At 40.5% G+C, this 19,836-nt stretch overlaps 1 long non-coding RNA gene across 1 annotated transcript in view; it reads right to left on the bottom strand.

The window, feature by feature from the left end:
* Positions 1-885: 885 nt before the first annotated feature.
* LOC146855354 (uncharacterized) overlaps positions 886-19,836 on the bottom strand; it is a 239,508-nt gene continuing 220,557 nt past the window's right edge. The window contains exon 3 of the long non-coding RNA XR_014981312.1: positions 886-1,020. This is a non-coding gene — a long non-coding RNA (uncharacterized LOC146855354). The remainder of the gene's footprint in view (positions 1,021-19,836) is intronic.

A 19,836-nucleotide genomic window follows, 5' to 3' on the forward strand; every position in this document is an offset into this window, starting at 1 on the left:
CATCCCAAAACTTGGGAAATAGAAATTGGAGTACACCACCAGACTGCACTCCTCAGTTGAATGAGAATGATCACAAGTTGGATTCTGCAAGACTGCCTTCTTTATAGGGTCCATTGAATAAGACTTTAGCCCGGTCTCTGATTCAAAAGTTCCACCTTAGATAACATATAAGAATTGGAATGACACTCCTCTAACATGAGCAAATACTGAGATATGACCCCCTCTAGTGTGCAGAAAGAATGTATGATGTTACACGCATACATTTACAACGAATGCCTTTACAACGGAGTTTTTACATCACAACATCCTTTACAATGCATACATTTACATCGCATGCCATTACAACGATTTTTTTAAAACTACATTTACAACGCATTCCATTACATTGCATTATACCTTTACAACGCATACCATTACAACACATACCATTACATTGCATTTAAGGTAAGTGTTGGATATTGTAGGGGTAAAAATTACTATTCTAACTCTAGTGGGTGCAACAGTAGGGTAAGTGTTGGATAGTGTAGGGGTATAAATTACTATTCTAACTCCAGGGGTTGCAGCAGTAAGGTAAGTGTTGGATAGTGTAGGGGTACTATACGTTGTAATGGTATGCATTGTAATGACATGTAATGTAATGCCTGCGTTGTAGTGACATGCGTTGTAGTGTCATGCGTTGTAAAGGATGTTGCAATGTAATGACTGCGTTGTAAATGTAGTGCGATGTAATGACTGCGTTGTAAAGGTTGTTTCCCGTGCAGAAACTGTGTAGGGCTTGGTTGAGGGGTGTCAATATAATCATACCTGTTTCTGCTTCAGCATGATGTGGGCACAATCTTGGAACTTCTGGTAGACTTCCTTTCACGCCAAAGGGAACGCTGCCCCCTGGTGAACACTTTCTGATCAGAATACCATCTATGATCGGGGCCACTGGAATTATGTAATTGTGTGGCCATGCAGATTCTTGCATAATTGTTGATTTGCCGCCTTTGCCACAGAATCCATCATCTGCTGAATAATCTGCGGATTTTAACAAAAATAAAAATTCGTTTCAAGCTCAGATGGTTAAAAAATTACTAAAAATGCAGCAACACGTCCCATTGCAAAGCAAAACTGATCACCTTTCTGTTGCTTTTTGCCATTTTTGGGTGCTAAACCGCCACTGAAGAGATGCAGCAAAAGCCCAGACTGTGTTATTAAATTAGGATAAAATAATGGAGGTGTGCTATTACAAAAAGTGACACATTATGCCTCATAGTTTTGCCTTTTCTTGCCGCACAATTTACTCAAACCTGCCACATAATTTGTCACTCTCTTGATTAGAATACCTCCACAAACAGTTGGGCGCTTCGGATGAAAGGACCTAAGGAAATGTCTTCCTTTTTGTCAGTTGATCAGAGGCAGTATGATCTTCCGAGGCCACATCAATACATACTTCCAGAATAGACAAAGTGAAGTCAGTCTTCAAAGAGTCAGAAAAATCTATTTAAAATCCCAACAGTGGATACACATGATACCAGAACCCTGGAATTACCTGAATCTCTAATTCTGCCCATTCTTTTAAAATCACAGAATAGATATTGACAGAAGAGGATGACTAGAATCACAGACGGGCTTTTAATGGTTAAACAAATCTGCCACCTGTTGCACAGAAGCCTCAGAGGTAGAAGCAACTAGGACTGCCTTGAGACCCAGGTCAACTAGTATGTGCACCAGGACATCAGCCAGCACCTCTCCTATCGCATATTTGCCCAAGAATCAACTCCCACAGTCTCTTTTCCTTCTTCGCCTAAAGGTTCAAGCCTGTGATGCAGCGCAAAAACCCATGTAACGGGGAAAACAACCAGTACCAATATCCTCCCTGCATCGCAGACCCGACGTCACACTAGCTCATTCACACATGCAGTCATTGGTGGGGCCCATAACACCAACACTCACACGTCTCTTTCACTAGTCTGCACACACAGGAGGAATGAGTAATTCAAGCTCTGGACATGTGGGGGAACACCTTATAACCTATAGGGAGAGAAAAGTTATTTTACAAAATATACATTAATACCCTTGGCCTACAGATCTTTAATCCTAAACATCAAGGCACTCCTCCCACTTGGTCAATGGACCAATTAGTTGGATTGGATGATGGTGATTTAGAACCAGCTACAACACATTTTAAGACTTAGATCTTTCCTCTCTTAATAAACCACAAACTCATTTTCTTGTTAATCAATATTTGTTTATCTAAATTTTCATAATGAATTTAATTTGCATTTGTCTCGTCAAGTTTAGAAAGTTTATATCAAAATTTTAGTAAATCGCAGAACATCATATTTACCTAATCTGGCTATTTGGAGTCCTCTGATTCATTGGCTCTACATAATCAAATTTGCAGTAAATCGTCCGAAAGCAGGCCAAAGCTCAAAGTTCTTTGCTCAGCACGTTACAGTCCCAAAGATCGGCAAAGGACCAGAGACGTGCAAGCATCTATCATTGCCCGTAGATTTTAGGAAAAGTTCGCAGTCATCAGATGATCGGGCAGCATCCGGACCCTCAAAGGTTCAGGAGAACGCGCAAAACGTAGCAAGACAACGCAAAGCGACGTGACCACCCTCTCTATTCTACTACTCCTTTTTATAATACAATAAAGTAAAGAAGATACAATTTAATATTTTAGAACAGTCTGGATTGGTTGGTTGAGATCGTCCGATGTAAGTCTAAAGTTCTCAGTACAGTTCGAGGGGTGAAATCACTGGTTAGTTCCGGTTTATTGTAAGGTTGATTGTTCTCCTGTCTTGGCAGACCTCCCATATTCTGTCCTTGTTCGGGTACATGGTGAACAAAGGTTGTGACGAGGCTTTAGGAGATTTCTCGTGCATGCGCAGCTCACTCTGCACCTCATGGGATAGTGGCCACTTCATCGTGTGTTGTCAGCGGCCATCTTTGATTTAGGCCCAAATGCCAACTTAAGCGAAACAAACACAAAAGAGTAATTAATACATAGAAATAATGAATCTAATGTTAACCCCTTACTAATCCCTCTAAGTGCTTGTATTTATCTAGTATATAGCGACATTTAAAGCAATTATATTCACCTTTTCGATCCTCCTCATGGGCAACATCCCAAAAGCAACATATATCATGCAGTATTCTATTACCACATATACTACTGTTAATATGCGTACAGATTTTAGTTATAAAGGTTATTGAGCCATGCAAAATGCAATTCCCAAGTGTAATTTGAATATTAATAATGTTGGTTAATATACATGCAAAACTCATTTAATAATATTATAATTAATAGATTATATAATTAGTATGTTCATGCAAATAGAGGAGGTATGCAAAATGTTGTGCTACCCGCTCCATCAATCCCCCCTTTGGTGATTTTATCACCACACCATTAAACTTTTGTATCAATTTGTCATGAAAGCAAAATTAATTCTTTGAATTAGTTCACATTTCTGTTTCCCCAATTTCTTCTCTTCTTGCTGTTTTATACATACTATCTTTCATCTCTTCTAGTTCTACTTCTTCATATTCCCTCTCTTGTCTCTTATTCTGTCTTCTTTTCAAATTTTCTCTTTTTGTCTTTTTCTGTATTTTCTTTCTTTTATGACATAAACATCCTAGTCTTAATATTAATACTATAACAATCACACAGGTTAATGGAAATAAGATACTTCCTATAAAGGTACCACCTAAGTTTAAAAAATAATCTTTAACAGAAGAAAATTTCTTTCCAATCTTTTCCCAAACACTTTCAACCTCCAGTAGTGCAATTTCCTCATGTAAATCAGTTATATTTTTAATGTAGACCTTCAGATCTTTACTTTCGTCAGGAATGTAAGTCCAACAATGTTGAACCTTCAGCATTCCACAGACTCCACCCTCTTTTGCCAATAATATAGTAAGGGCAAGTCGATTTTGCATTACCAGGGCACGCATGGCAACCATTTCAGTATTTACCAATAAAAATCCTTCAGCGGTGCTTGTTGACAAGCGATCCACTACTGATGATAGTTTTCTAATTTTGTGTGCATTCAGAGATATTCCTACTGCTGGTATCAATGCTCCAAAAATGTCTCCTACAATTTCTGACCAAGATTCTCTCTTTCTACGTGCTTGATGACTACCTAACTTATGTACACCATCTTCTCCTCTTCCCATGTGGAATATCTTTGGGAAAACCAGACCTACATAACATGTGCCATACCAATGGTCTGGCAACCGATAATATGCCTTGTTCCTGCAGATAAAATATAACCCAGGAAAAACTGGATAATTTCCTCCTTTAAATCCCCATCCACCCATGATTCGGTATGTATCATGGCATTCACTGTTACCTACAAAGTAATTATCATATGCAGTTTGATTCCTTCTAATACACAACTTCCCTTTCTGAGGCCAATCTAAAGCCATAGTTGGACTAGCTTCTCCCTTCAAATGTTTTTCCATTTCAACATCCCAAACGGTCTTTTCTTCCTTTCCTTCAGGTACTTTCCTTTGCATCTTTAATCTCCTTTCTTCAACCATATCTAAAAATATATTTTCCTCTTTCTTTAAACTGCAAGTCAGATTGTTAATAAATATAGATTCTAATGTTAGCTCTTTAGTTTCTAGGAAAAATTCACCTAACACCTTTGCAGGCTTTACTTTATTCAATTTGTTAATTGCAGGTACTTGTGAAAAAATGTTATCTACATCTGAAAAATAATATTCTAACTTCCCTATTTTGTAAAACAAATTAGCTATTACACTACATGTTATTCCATAGGTTACTGGGAGGTGATGGTAAGTCACTCCCTCCGATACAGATGCAGGTAACTGCATACAAACGTAGCAATCCCTCACGTCCATTGTCTTTACATATTCGTACAGTAGTTTTGAAAATACATTATCAGAGAAATCATTTATAGACCTGTCTTTATGTAGATAATTTCTAACTATTTTAGTCGGATATACTTTCTGAATCTTCTCTATATTAGTTTTATTCTCACTATGTACTTCTATTGTTTCTAAGGTAATCTTAAATGAGATGATCAAAGCTAACACACTCCATAGAAGCATTAGTAATCCTGTACAACAACAACACATTTTAAACCATCGTCTAAGAAATACACATTTAGCTTTTCTACTTTCTGTGTTTGCCATTTTTGTAAAATGATCAGTGTCTTTTGACTTAGCCTCTTCTACTTCACAACTAGTTTTGTCTAACCCAAGGCTCTAAGCACCTCCTGGTTCTATCAGTCATGTCTTTTCCTGTATTTTATTGTCTTTCCATTAGCAGCACTTTTGTCTTATTCAGTTTGGCATTTGATCGTCTTTCACTTTTCTCTCATAATCTTGATACAGAACTTCCTGAACATCCGTTTCTTCTCCAATATCGGACAAGATAAATCTCAGGATTTCCGATTCTTCGTCTTTCTCAACCACTTCTGTTACAGTCACCTCTGGGTTTTCTTGGCTATCCGCCTCTTCTTTTATTTCAGGCAGGGCCACATATGACCATTCCGGCGACTTATACTTCTGGTTAGGTTTTCTCGTTCTTTTGTTTTCCTCTGCTGTAGTTATTTTCTCGTTTTTTGATTTTTCTTGACTAGATATTTCATTCACTTGTTCTGCTCTGGGTAAATTCACTCGTGTCAGCCGATATCTCAGTCTCTTTATTTTGTTTGGCCAGATTTCATCTCTTGCTGATCTTTTCGGTTTATTTCCTTTATCATTCTTTTCAGCTCTTCATGCTCTCTTTTTCAGGACTCGACCTTCAGGTACTTCTTCATCACTATCCTCTGATTCTGTTTCAACTTGCTTTTTGCTTTTAACTGTTCTTCTTTCCACCACTTCTTTTATTTTCCCTACTTCTGTCCCTCCTCGTGTTTCTTGCACACAATCTTCCTGCTGACTAACTGTCTCTTCCCCTAACTGGATGTTCGAATTCCCTACAACTCCTTGGGGGTCTTCCGCAGAAATCTTTCCCTTACTTTCTGTATCTGGCACCTGTTCATTTACTTTTGTTATTTCAGGTGGAATTTCTCTCAGCTTTTCATCAGGAACTTCCTTATTAATAATTTCTTTGATTGTCTCTTCACTGCTTTTCTCCTTTCCGGAACGTACCGGTATCTGTTCAGTCTCTGAGTCTGAGCTGGTATCAGAAATCTGTAACTTCCTTCTCAATTGAATATTTTCTGGGGCAACGGTCAAATTTGGCTCTGTCTCCCCCCTTTCATGATTTCCTCTTGTTCTTGTCTCTTCAGCATCCAATTCAGAACTACTTTCTGACTCCTCAAAATATTCTCCTTCCTTGTTATCCACTGGATTTGGAATTCTCAATGTGTGACTAGCATGAATCCAGTTCTTGATCCCAGCACACTTCACAGCTGTTGTTGTAGTCAATATCACTTGTCGTGGTTTTCCCCAACGTGGGACCAAACAGTTCCTCCTTCTGTGTACTTTAATTCTCACCCAGTCTCCTGGGCTCAGATCATGAGCTTGCTTCTTTTCAAGGGTGGTGGCATCCGATCCAACCTGATGAAACACAGAATGTACTGCGTCAGCCAGCCCCTTACAGTAATCCAACACCAAGTCATTAGTTATAGGCAACAGCTTGTTGACTGGTATGAATACATGGCGCATTGCTCTTCCCATGACAATTTCATGGGGGCTCAGACCTGTGTTCCTATCTGGAATAGATATAATAGTCATGAGTACCAGAGGCAAGACATCAGGCCATTTCAAACCTGTGGCTAAACAAATTTTCCCCAATCTGTTTTTAATGGTACCATTTACTTGCTCCACCACACCAGAAGCCTTTGGGCGAAAGGCACAATGTAGTTTCTGTTGTACATTCAATGCTTCACAAATCAGTTTCACGATTTCATCATGGAATTGTTTTCCTCTATCTGACTCAATTGTGACTGGGAACCCGAATCTGGGAATGAACTCTCTCAACAGTAATTTAGCTACCGTGATTCCATCACTCCTTCTTGTGGGGTATGCTTCTACCCATCTAGAAAACAACCAGACCATTACTAGAAGAAACCTCAACCTATTACAGGGGGGCATTTCAATGAAATCAATCTGCATTCTGGTGAAAGGCCCTCCTTCTCGACCTATTGTTCCTAGACTTACCACTGTTTTCCTTCCAGGATTGAACTGCTGACACATAAGGCATCTTTGACAAAGGCTCTCAGCTACAAGTCTAAATTTTGCATTGTACCATGTCTGCTTAAATGACCTAATCATGGCATCTCTCCCTATATGTGCTTGTCCATGATACATCCGTGCCATGGCAGACACCATGCTATCAGGCATGACTGGTCTTCCATCCCGATAGACCCACACATGATCTGTTTCTCTTGGTGCACATCCTGCTTTTACCCATTGTCTCATTTCCTCATCCCCTCACTTCCTCCCATGTACTCACAATGTTAGTAAACAATAGAGAACAAGAATTAATTTCCCTTTCTTTCGCCCTATTAACCGAATTCTGATTGTGCGCACAATATTGAGCCATATCGTTGGCGTATCTGTTTCCTACCGCGATATAATCTGCGGTTTGCGCATGAGCAGAACACTTTACAACAGCTAATTGCTTAGGCAGCTGTATCGCCTCAAGCAATTTCCCAACCAATTCAGCATTTTTTATGGGAGTTCCACTTGAAGTCCAAAATCCTCTCTGTAGCCAAATCTGGCCAAAATCATGCACGACACCGAAGCCATACTGACTATCGGTTATCACAGTCACTCTCACATTCTTTCCCAACTTGAATGCTCTAGTTAAAGCTACAAGTTCAGCAACCTGGGCTGATTTTACTCCCTTCAGATAAGATGCTTCCATTACCGCTGCAACTGTGCATACTGCATATGCTGCACTCAGAATTCCTTTGTCTGTTCTCAAGCATGACCCATCCACAAACATCACAAAGTCACTCTCTGACAAAGGTACATCTTTTATATCAGGACGTGGTTTGGTACAAAAATCGAGTACATCCAAACAATCATGATCCACTTCGTCCCTGACTTCAACATTTTCAGCATCAGGCAATAGCGTTGAAGGATTCACATTCAGACATCTCACAAGGCTCACATTCGTTGCACCTAATATGACTTTCTCATATTTAGTCAGCCAACTGTGTGTCATGAACTGAGTGCGGCTCCTTGTTAAAAGGATTGCCACATCATGAGGTACAAACACTCGTACAGGATATCCCATCACAATTCCTTCACTCTGTTCCAGACTCTTACAGGTAGCAGCCACAGCTTTCAGACAACCAGGTAATGTTACGGCTACAGGGTCTAGCATAGCTGAAAAATATGCAATTGGTCTTCTCAATTTTCCATGTTTCTGTATTAATACAGAGAGTGCACATCCATTCCTCTCACTGCAGTAGAGCTCAAACTCTTTCTCATAATCAGGAATTCTCAATGCTGGCGCTTCACACAAACCGTCTCTCAATTGTTTAAAGGATTCCTTTTATTATCCTGATTCTGTCTGTTGTTATCTTCCTCAGTCCCTTTTCAATTTTATGGCCTAAATAGTGTACTTCCTTTTGCCAAAATTGCAATTTCGATGGTGACACTTTAAGTCCTCCATCTGCCAGATGATTTAGCAATGCTATGGTGTCCATTACACAAGCTTCTAGAGTTTTTGACACCACAAGCAGGTCGTCAATGTATTTTACTAGCACTGAGTTCTCTGGCATTTCTAGGTCTTCTAAGGACTTTTTCAATATCTGATTGACTATTGAGGGGCTTTCTGTATACCCCTGTGGGATTCGGCACCATGCCAAAATACGTTCGCCAAACCGGAACGCAAAAATTTGCTGACTATCATGATGCAATGGGATGGAAAAGAAAGCGTGACGTAGGTCAATTACAGTATACCATTCCGCATCATGAGGAATCTGATACAAAATCACAGATGGATTTGGTACAATAGGACAACATGACACAACAATCTTGTTTATCTTTCTCAGATCTTGCACTATGCTAAACTTTCCATTAGGCTTCTTCAAGCCCATAATTGGTGAATTACATGGACTACTCCTTATTTCTCTTAAAATTCCTTGTTTAATCATTTTCTGGATTATAGGGGTAACTCCTTCAATTATCTCGGGTGTCAATTTATATTGAGGAACATTTGGGTAACTTATTCCTTCCTTCACTGTTACTTTTACGAGATCTACATTTTTCATCAATCTTACATCTTTTCCTGTGAAATCCCAGACCTCTGCTTATACTGTCTGTTTCAATTCTTTTGGTAGTTCGTCAGGGTTGAATACAGCGAATGTTTCAGTAATTTCAGATTCCATATTAGCCATAGTCATTTTATACAGTACGGCTTCATCAGGGGTCTCAAATGCTATACCATCAGGGGTACAAAATATAGTGCAATTCATTTTGCACAATAAGTGTCTACCTAACAAATTTACAGGACATGAATCGCACACAACAAAGCTGTGCATTTCAGAAAATGTCCCTATACTGACTTTTAGTGGTTCTGTGAGATACGTTTTAATCTGTCTGTTGGATACTCCAACCACTTGGATTGTTTCGTCCGAGAGAGGAAGATTCTTAACATCAGCTGACCTAACAGTTGATCTAGTAGTATCAGTATCTACTGGGAAAGTAATATTTTCATCATTTACTTTTCCGTCCACAAAAGGGCCTGTCTGGTCTACTTCTAGGGTTGCGCCAAGTACGCACTCTTCTTCCTCCCCTCGCCACCGTCAATAATTTTCTTCTGACTCACTCTCATCACATTGTAGCCAATACTGCGAAACAGCGCTAGCGCGCGGCTGCTTAGTTACCTGTTCTTCGTTGTAGAATCCTGTCTCATGACTGTATTTCTGTGAATTTACGCTCTGTGGAAAAGGTGGTTTTGGCACCTGATTCTGTTGGGTAACAACCTGCTGCTGTCGCTGCGGTTGACAACTCACCTCTTTCTGCACCTGCGGATTCAATGATGCATTAACATTATTAGTATTCGGGGGAAATTTACACTCGGATTTCCAGTGCCCTATTCTTCCGCAATTATGACATGGCCATTTCTTTTTGGCTTCTTCTATATTGAATTTAGGTTTTGGTCCTGCAGCATTTGCTTGTTCAATCAGCTGTGCTTCTTGTCTCTCTGCCACTTTTACCTGTGCCCACATAGCCTTTTCTTTTAATTTACGCTGCTTGGCTTCAATGTCATCACTAAAATATTTTGCGTGTCTTAGGACTTCATCTATTTTCTTGTTTTGCCAATCCACTGTTTGCTGTTTAATCATTTCACTAATTTCTGGACGTTGGCCATATACAAATCTGTATAGAAAATGACTCAAATCCTTTTCACTTAAATTTTCGTCACCGCTAAACTGCTTAAAGGCAAGGATTAACCTTTCATAGTACGCGTGCACTGACTCCTTAGTTTCCTGATGAGTTCGGTCTATTTTTACCCAATCGGTCTCTTTGGGAGGTACTTTGTTTTTCAGAAAGGTGATTACTTGTTCATATTTTTTCATCACCTCAGTATCAGGGACACCTGTCTTTGGATCTCTAGGGTATTCTTGTGTAGGCCAATTGATCATAATTGTACACTCTGTCCATAAATCTGCTGGTACTATTATGTCAAATAGACTATTTAGATCAATCCATAAAACTTTTGATAGTTTTACAAACCTATCCACTTGCCTATACCACTCGACTGGCTTTTCACGTAGTCGAGGGAAATCATTGGTAAATGACAAAATATCTTGTCTAGTCCAAGGAACATGTACATATCCTCCACCTGGAATTTCTCTCATAGGGCATTCTGTTACTACCTTTTCCTTCTCTCTCATTGGAAAAGTTGCAAACGTTTTCTCTGAGGCATCGTGTCGTTTTCGGTACCACCTGCTCCTCCATTTATCCACATCTTCCTATTTTCTTAGCAAAATGATTATGTCTTTAATCTGAATTATTCGTCCTGTGGTGTTCAGACTTTCAATATCTTCCTCCGTAAAGTCTACTCAATAGGGTTTTTGTAAAGCTTTTACCTTTTCAATGTCTATACCCATATCATTTGCCACTTCTTCTAATCTTTCATTTAAATTCTTTGCTCTCCAAGTTATACTTTTGCACAGATATAGTAATTCTTCATCCTGATATGTTTTTAACTTCTCTGTGGGGATAGTCCCTACTATTAATTCTTCCAAAACCATCCTTAGCTTGGCTACATCTATAGATTGGGATTCTCTGTCTTTTCTCTGTAAGCTCCTCAACCATTCACTTAATTCTTCTGAAGTAGGGCCTACTGGTTTTTCCTCATTACCTCGTTCTGATTCTTTTGGAGTCTCTGATACAGATTCTGTAGTCATTATTAGACTTTCCACTACACTTGGATTTACTGTCATATTTTTAGGCGCACTTTGTTCTAATGTACTTACTGTTTGTCTCCATAGGTTCTCATCTGAACTTTTCCTTGGCCTCTCGATCTGTCTATTACTGTTATAAGGGACCGTCAGACAATGTTCACTATCTTTTTGTTTATCAAAAATAGGCATCACAGGACCTCTAGTTACGGGAACAGTCACGGCTTCTACGTTTTTAGTCAATTCCCTAATCTTTTCAGTTAACTCTAAAGTGTTTTTTTCTAATTCTGCCGAATTTTCACTACTCACTTTACCATCCTATTTTCTCTCTATTTCTCTGAAAGAATTATTTCCACCCTATCTCTTGGGGTACTGGTTCAACTTTAATGTTTCGCAAAGTCTCTCTCATTGGGGCACTTGGTGTTAGCATGTCAGATTCTGGTTGCTACGGGGGTGGATTTTTATAAAACATGTCGTCAAGAACATCATCCTCCGATTCATGCACTCCATATACTCCTGACTCTATATTATTTCTCTTTTCCGTACATTTTCTACCACTAACTTCTTCAGCATGTCTCACAGGAAACAAACCATCAGTCATATTTGCATTTCGCCATCGCCTCATTCTGTCATCATGATTCTCCTGTCCATATGATCTACCAAACATGTACCTATACCTTCCGCCACTCCTCTGTCTTTCTCTTTCATGCATCTCATCTTCCCATTCTGTCAATGCTTCAAACTGTGTTGGTCTAAGTCTTGGTTCTAGATTAATCATTCTCTCTCTCAAATTTCTCAAAACCGCTAGATTGAACGAACCATGCTCTGGAAAAGCTAAAACTCCATCATCTTTTGTATACTTTGCCCAATTCAAAAACCAAAGAAAATGATGGACGGAGTGTTGAACATTGCAAGCACTCACCCCCAGTCAACTGATCTGGATTTAATCCATCACCGTTCTTTAGCCCACTCTGCCACCCCCAGTTCAGACATGGCCATATGCAAATCAGTCTGCCCCTGTGCCTCATGGGAACAGTCCAGCCTGAACTGCCAAGCCATGTCTTCCCTGGACCGGAAACAAGCTTCCTAGGACCGGTTTCTGGCATTTCAGCCGTCTTCAGCCAGGCTTGCTTGAATCCAGTGGCAAAGTGAGCAAGGGACTCACGTCTGAGCATACCCTGCCAACTTATGGCAAACAAAGCAAAAACCAAAGAAAATGATGGACGGAGTGATGAACATTGCAAGCACTCACCCCCAGTCAACTGATCTGGGTTTAACCCATCACCGTTCTTTAGCCCACTCTGCCACCCCAGTTCAGACATGGCCATATGCAAATCAGTCTGCCCCTGTGCCTCATGGGAACAGTCCAGCCTGAACTGCCAAGCCATGTCTTCCCTGGACCGGAAACAAGCTTCCTAGGACCGGTTTCTGGCATTTCAGCCATCTTCAGCCAGGCTTGCTTGAATCCAGTGGCAAAGTGAGCAAGGGACTCACGTCTGAGCATACCCTGCCAACTTATGGCAAACAAAGCAAAAACCAAAGAAAATGATGGACGGAGTGTTGAACATTGCAAGCACTCACCCCCAGTCAACTGATCTAGGTTTAATCCATCACCGTTCTTTAGCCCACTCTGCCACCCCAGTTCAGACATGGCCATATGCAAATCAGTCTGCCCCTGTGCCTCATGGGAACAGTCCAGCCCGAACTGCCAAGCCATGTCTTCCCTGGACCGGAAACAAGCTTCCTAGGACCGGTTTCTGGCATTTCAGCAGTCTTCAGCCAGGCTTGCTTGAATCCAGTGGCAAAGTGAGCAAGGGACTCACGTCTGACCATACCCTGCCAACTATGGCAAACAAAGCAAAAACCAAAGAAAATGATGGACGGAGTGTTGAACATTGCAAGCACTCACCCCCAGTCAACTGATCTGGGTTTAATCCATCACTTTTCTTTAGCCCACTCTGCCACCCCAGTTCAGACATGGCCATATGCAAATCAGTCTGCCCCTGTGCCTCATGGGAACAGTCCAGCCCGAACTGCCAAGCCATGTCTTCCCTGGACCGGAAACAAGCTTCCTAGGACCGGTTTCTGGCATTTCAGCCATCTTCAGCCAGGCTTGCTTGAATCCAGTGGCAAAGTGAGCAAGGGACTCACGTCTGAGCATACCCTGCCAACTTATGGCAAACAAAGCAAAAACCAAAGAAAATGATGGACGGAGTGTTGAACATTGCAAGCACTCACCCCCAGTCAACTGATCTGGGTTTAATCCATCACCGTTCTTTAGCCCACTCTGCCACCCCAGTTCAGACATGGCCATATGCAAATCAGTCTGCCCCTGTGCCTCATGGGATCAGTCCAGCCCGAACTGCCAAATACAAGTATGATATCTATATTTCGCAACCATGAAGGATGCGGGCGATTTCGGTGGGGGAAGCAATTGTCCTTCCCTAGTCACAATTGGTTTGTCCTTTTTAAATAAACTCTTGATTTTCCCAAACCAGGACTTTTTCTCTTTTTCTGGTGGATCGTAATACATCATTTTGTCTATTCTGTGTATCGCTAGTTTTCTCCTACGACTATTCCGTTGTTTTATCCAATCGTAGTGCGACTCACACTAACGCACCAATCCGGAGCGTCTATGTAACTTCTGCTATTCTCCAATCCCAGCGCGACTCACACTAACGCACCAATCCGGAGCGTCTATGTAACTTCTGCAATTCTCCAATCCCAGCGCGACTCTCACTAACGCACCAATCAGGAGCGTCTACGTCACCCTGTAATTCTCCACTCAGTGCGGAATACACTAATGCACCAATCCGGAGTGTCTATGTTTCTTACTGACTAGCCAATCCCAGCGCGGGCTTTCTGACGTCAGCTTTTCTCGCTACTCCTGCTTATGCTGACCCCTCCTTTAAATTTTTTTCTCAGTAAGCTCTTTACGTTCTTCTGACTTGCAAATCTGTTAGTAACGACATAAAAACGCCACCATTATCTGTTTCGCTAGCCAAGAACAGTTAATGACCTTTCTTACAAGAATTCTGTCTTTCCGAAGAGCAGCGCTTACCTCTGCCCTACTACAGAATCGTTACTTCTGTTGATAAAGTAGCACATCCCTCTACCTTATCCTTCTTGCAAGCATTAGCTGTTTCTCCAGAATTAAGACACCTAGTTGGAGAGTGGGACCCAATGCTCCTGAGAAATAAAACCAGAGTTTTGCAATTAACCTGAATGCTATTTCATTCACGCACTTTCATACGGTAAAAATGTAGTACATTCACACAGAATTCTGTCTTTCCCGAGAGAAGCGAACAGTCTGCCCTACTACAGAATTATGACATACGTTAATAAAGTAGTACTTCCCTCTACTTTATCCTTCTAGCAAGCTTAGAGAACACCTATTACATTTCCAGTGATAAGCGTAATCAGAGTGCCTTTTGGACTCCTGGTACCTAAGACCAAAATTTCACATGTGACCTTCGCTACCATACACTTCTCTCATACAGAAAATATCTCTAATGGCAACACGCGACGATGTTACCAAATCAAACCCAGACAATGCATCGTGCAACTCCAATCGTCACCCGTTTTCCCCGTGTACCTACAGGGCAACAACAATTCTGTTTTTCCCGAGAGCAGCGCTTACCTCTGCTCTACTACGGAACCGTTACAAACTTCTGATTTCCTAAATCCCAGAAGCCATCAAACAACATAGAACTCGACGTGACTCAACATAGAGTGTTAACACATAAACCAATACTTTCTCATAATCAATAATCAATAACCAATTTACAAGCAATAATAACCAAACCAAAACCATCATCTTGCTACCAGAAAAACTGATGCAGCGCAAAAACCCAGGTAACGGGGGAAAACAACCCGTACCAATATCCTCCCTGCGTCGCAGACCCGACGTCACACTATCTCATTCACACATGCAGTCATTGATGGGGCTCATAACACCAACACTCACACGTCTCTTTCACTAGTCTGCACACACAGGAGGAATGAGTATTTCAAGCGCTGGACATGTGGGGGAACATCTTATAACCTATATGGAGAGAAAAGTTATTTTACAAAATATACATTAATACCATTCGCCTACAGATCTTTAATCCTAAACATCAAGGCACTCCTCCCACTTGGTCAATGGACCAATTAGTTGGATTGGTTGATGGTGGTTTAGAACCAGCTAAAACACATTTTAAGACTTAGATCTTACCTCTCTTAATAAACCACAAACTCGTTTTCTTGTTAATCAATATTTGTTTATCTAACTTTCATAATTAATTTAATTTGTATTTGTCTCGTTAAGTTTAGAAAGTTTATATCAAAATTTTAGTAAATCGCAGAACATCATATTTACCTAATCTGGCTATTTTGAGTCCTCTAATTCATTGGCTCTACATAATCAAATTTGCAGTAAATCGTCCGAAAGCAGGCCAAAGCTCAAAGTTCTTTGCTCAGCCCGTTACAGTCCCAAAGATTGGCAAAGGACCAGAGACGTGCAAGCATCTATCATTGCCCGTAGATTTTAGGAAACGTTCGCAGTCATCTGATGATCGGGCAGCATCCGGACCCTCAAAGGTTCAGGAGAACGCGCAAAACGTAGCAAGGCAACGCAAAGTGACGTGACCACCCTCTCTATTCTACCACTCCTTTTTATAATACAATAAAGTAAAGAAGATACAATTTAATATTTTAGAACAGTCGGGATTGGTTGGTTGAGATCGTCTGATGTAAGTCTAAAGTTCTCAGTACAGTTCGAGGGGTGAGGTCACTGGTTAGTCCAAGAGTAGGCCTGTTCCGATTTATTGTAAGGTTGATTGTTCTCCTGTCTTGGCAGACCTCCCATATTCTGTCCTTGTTCGGGTGCATGGTGAACAAAGGTCGTGACGAGGCTTTAGGAGATTTCTCGTGCATGCACAGCTCACTCTGCACCTCATGGGATAGTGGCCACTTCATCGTGTGTTGTCAGCGGCCATCTTTGATTTAGGCCCAAATGCCAACTTAAGCAAAACAAACACAAAAGAGTAATTAATACATAGAAATAATGAATCTAATGTTAACCCCTTACTAATCCCTCTATGTGCTTATATTTATCTAGCATATAGCGACATTTAAAGCAATTATATTCACCTTTTCGATCCTCCTCATGGGCAACATCACAAAAAGCAACATATATCATGCAGTATTCTATTACCACATATACTACTGTTAATATGCGTACAGATTTTAGTTATAAAGGTTATTGAGCCATGCAAAATGCAATTCCCACGTGTAATTTGAATATTAATAATGTTGGTTAATATACATGCAAAACTCATTTAATAATATTATAATTAATAGATTATATAATTAGTATGTTCATACAAATAGAGGAGGTATACAAAATGTTGTGCTACCCGCTCCATCACCTGGTTTCTCTCAACCGAAAGTACAAGAGGAAGAGGTGGCGATTTGATGGCATAGCCATATACGTGTCCACCAGTGAGTGCACTTTGGCCTCAATAAAAGACTGAAGCGTACTAAAGTCATATGAGCCAGTGCCCGATAAACAGGCCTAGCAGCATTCCCAGGAGGTGAGTCATCGACATGTGGCTCCATGCATGTTCTCAGGAGAGACAAAGAACAAGAGGAGCATGAAAAGGACTCTCTATGCTTACTGTTGTAGCTTCTATTCCTAGACACGTATTTTAGAAAGTTCAGATTATCCAAAGGCATGCCTTGACTTACATTTTCTCTTGCAACCTTCCATAAATCAACCAGTAGTAAGAAGCCCCTGCTGAATAATACCGAAGGCCTGATTCACAATGATAAACTTACACTTATGCGTAAGTTTACATTTCTTATGTGGTATTCACAAACTCGCAGTTTATTTCTACTAATAGTACATTTTATGAAAGAGGAGACCCCACAACTAAGAAGGTAGGCCTGTCCTGGTCTCTGAAGTCATAAAATTACTGTTAGTAAAACTAAACTCCCAGTTTGTGAACACCCACAAAATAGTAAATTAACACATAAAATGTAAGTTTACCTTCATGAATCAAGTACCATTTAAATGCTCCAAAGTGAATCAGCGGGGTGCAGTCACACTGAAGTCGGAAAACTGCAGAGCAGCACAAAAGGCCATATTCAGCAAATTATTGAAGTGGACTTGCTCCATCTGCCCTTGTTATAGAGACCTGTAGTTCTCCTTACTGCCCACATCTGAATAATGCTATCTCCTACAAAGCATGTCTTCAGTAGTGTGTGAATCTGCAGCAGATGATTTCACTCCTGAAACCCAAGCATATACCCTCCTATTACTGTGAAATGTGGGGGCGGGGCAACCCGGTGGGAGGATGAGTGCACTAAAGATCATGTTCTTCTGGCAGCATATTATGACTTTCTTGGACAGATTGCCCATGTTCATGAGTCAGCGGCCTGATAGCACATGTGTAGGAGCGATGGATATCTCCTCAAAGATACAAATCCTGATGTTCCCTAGTTGAATGTGAACAAGAAACTTTAGAGACCAAGCTGCCTGCAAAATTAAACAATACAGAGAATAAACAGGAAGCGCTTTAAAGTGGAGGAGACTCTAATTGGTGGGTTCCACGAGGGGTGGAGATAAAAATCTCTTAAACTATCTGTATGTTACTGAGCTTGAGTGGGGATGGTTGAAATCCATTATAGCGGACTGGGTTGAGGAAGAAAAGTATTATTGAACAAGCATACAATGCATAATATGCCTATAACTTTCTCTTTACATTTATTTAACATTTTAATATTCATACTAGTGGTCACCATTATATTTACCATCAGACCTGTCATCCTTAGGGTAGTCTTCCCCCATATTGTTCCATTTTTTCTGATCTCCTTTTATTGGCCTTAGGACTCTGTGCACTTTACCACTGCTAACCAGTGCTAAAGTGAATAGGTATACTCCCTAAAACATGATAACATTTGGCTTACAACCAATTGGCACATTTAATTTACTTGTAAGGCCCTGATCAATTGGTACTACATGTACCCAGGGCCTGTAGTGGGCCTGCCGCACTAACTGTGCCACCAACTTAAGTAGCCTGTAAAACATAACTTAGGCCTGCCATTGCAGCCTGTGTATGCAGTTTAAACTGTCATTTTGAGTTGGCAAAATGCACCTTTTGCCAGGCCTAAACCTTCTTTTTTCATACATATAAGTCACCTCTAGGATAGGATCTAAACAGTCCATAGGGCAGAGTGTAGTGAGTTTAAAAGGTTTGACATGTACTTTTCATTTTAACACGTCTTTGTAGTGATAAACTCTTACATTTGTTTCACACTACTGCAAGGCCGACCTCTCCCATAGGATAATGCCGGGTTATCTATTGTATTTAATAAGTGCTAACCTTTGATTGGAAGCAGGTAGGATTGTTGAGTTCAGTGTCTAACGAATAGCAATTTTAAACCCTCTTTAATGGTAAAGTTTGATTTTAAGTCACAATTCTCAAAATGGAACTTTTAGAAAGTTGTAACAGAAAAGGTACTTCTCAGACCATGGATCAATAAGTGTTTTCCACACCGGAAAACCCCTAACGTCATCTCCGTGAATGTTCAATTAATGAACCTTACTTATTCATGTGATTCTTGTACCATCTTACATGGTGTTTTTCCCTTTCTCTTGAATTTAGGCTAGGCAACTCATATGACGTGTACCAAATCTTTACTCATATGCCATATAAATTGGCTATTTCAAACATTGTTTCATTACAAGGAACAATAAAATAACACAGTGACATATTTACATGAAAAACATAGACACTTGGTGCATTGTTAGAACCAAACTTGAATGCAAATCTAGAGATTAATCTAATACATTCAAGGAACAGCACACATAGCAATGAATTCATTCATTCTAAACATGTGACTCACTAGACATTACATACATATCTTGGACACTGCAAATATTAAGGGCCTCATGTAGGTAGCCAAATACCGGTTGGTAACGGCCGATTTTCGGTAATTATACCGTGACCGACCGGTATTTTGGCTATTGGTATGTAGGGGGACAATTTTTGGTTTCGGAATTTACCGAATCGGTAAAATTACCGATTCGGTAATAATACCGAATCGGTAATGTTACCGAATCGGTAACTGTTCCGATTCGGTAATTTTACCGAATCGGTAAATTCCGAATCCAAAATCGAGATGTAGGGGGAGTGTGTGGGTGTGTTTAAGAGTCGGTATTTACCACCAACTAATAGTTGGTGGTAAATAATTAATGGATGTGTATAGGCATTTTGAAGCGCGTAGCGGTGTGCAATGTGGCATACATACATGCCCTTAGGGCATGTATGTGTGCCACATGGCCGAATCAGGGGTGCAACAGGGGTGCAACAGGGTGTCAATGTGACACCCTGCCACCCTTGCATGTGTTCCCCCCATTACCGAATCGGTATTTACCGATTCGGTATTGAGGCATACCTTCCCATCAATGGGAAGGTATGCCTCATTACCGAATCGGTAAATACCGATTCGGTAATTACCG

Source organism: Triturus cristatus, chromosome 4_1, assembly GCF_964204655.1.
Source record: "Triturus cristatus chromosome 4_1, aTriCri1.1, whole genome shotgun sequence".
In the NCBI taxonomy this organism is placed as follows: domain Eukaryota; kingdom Metazoa; phylum Chordata; class Amphibia; order Caudata; family Salamandridae; genus Triturus; species Triturus cristatus.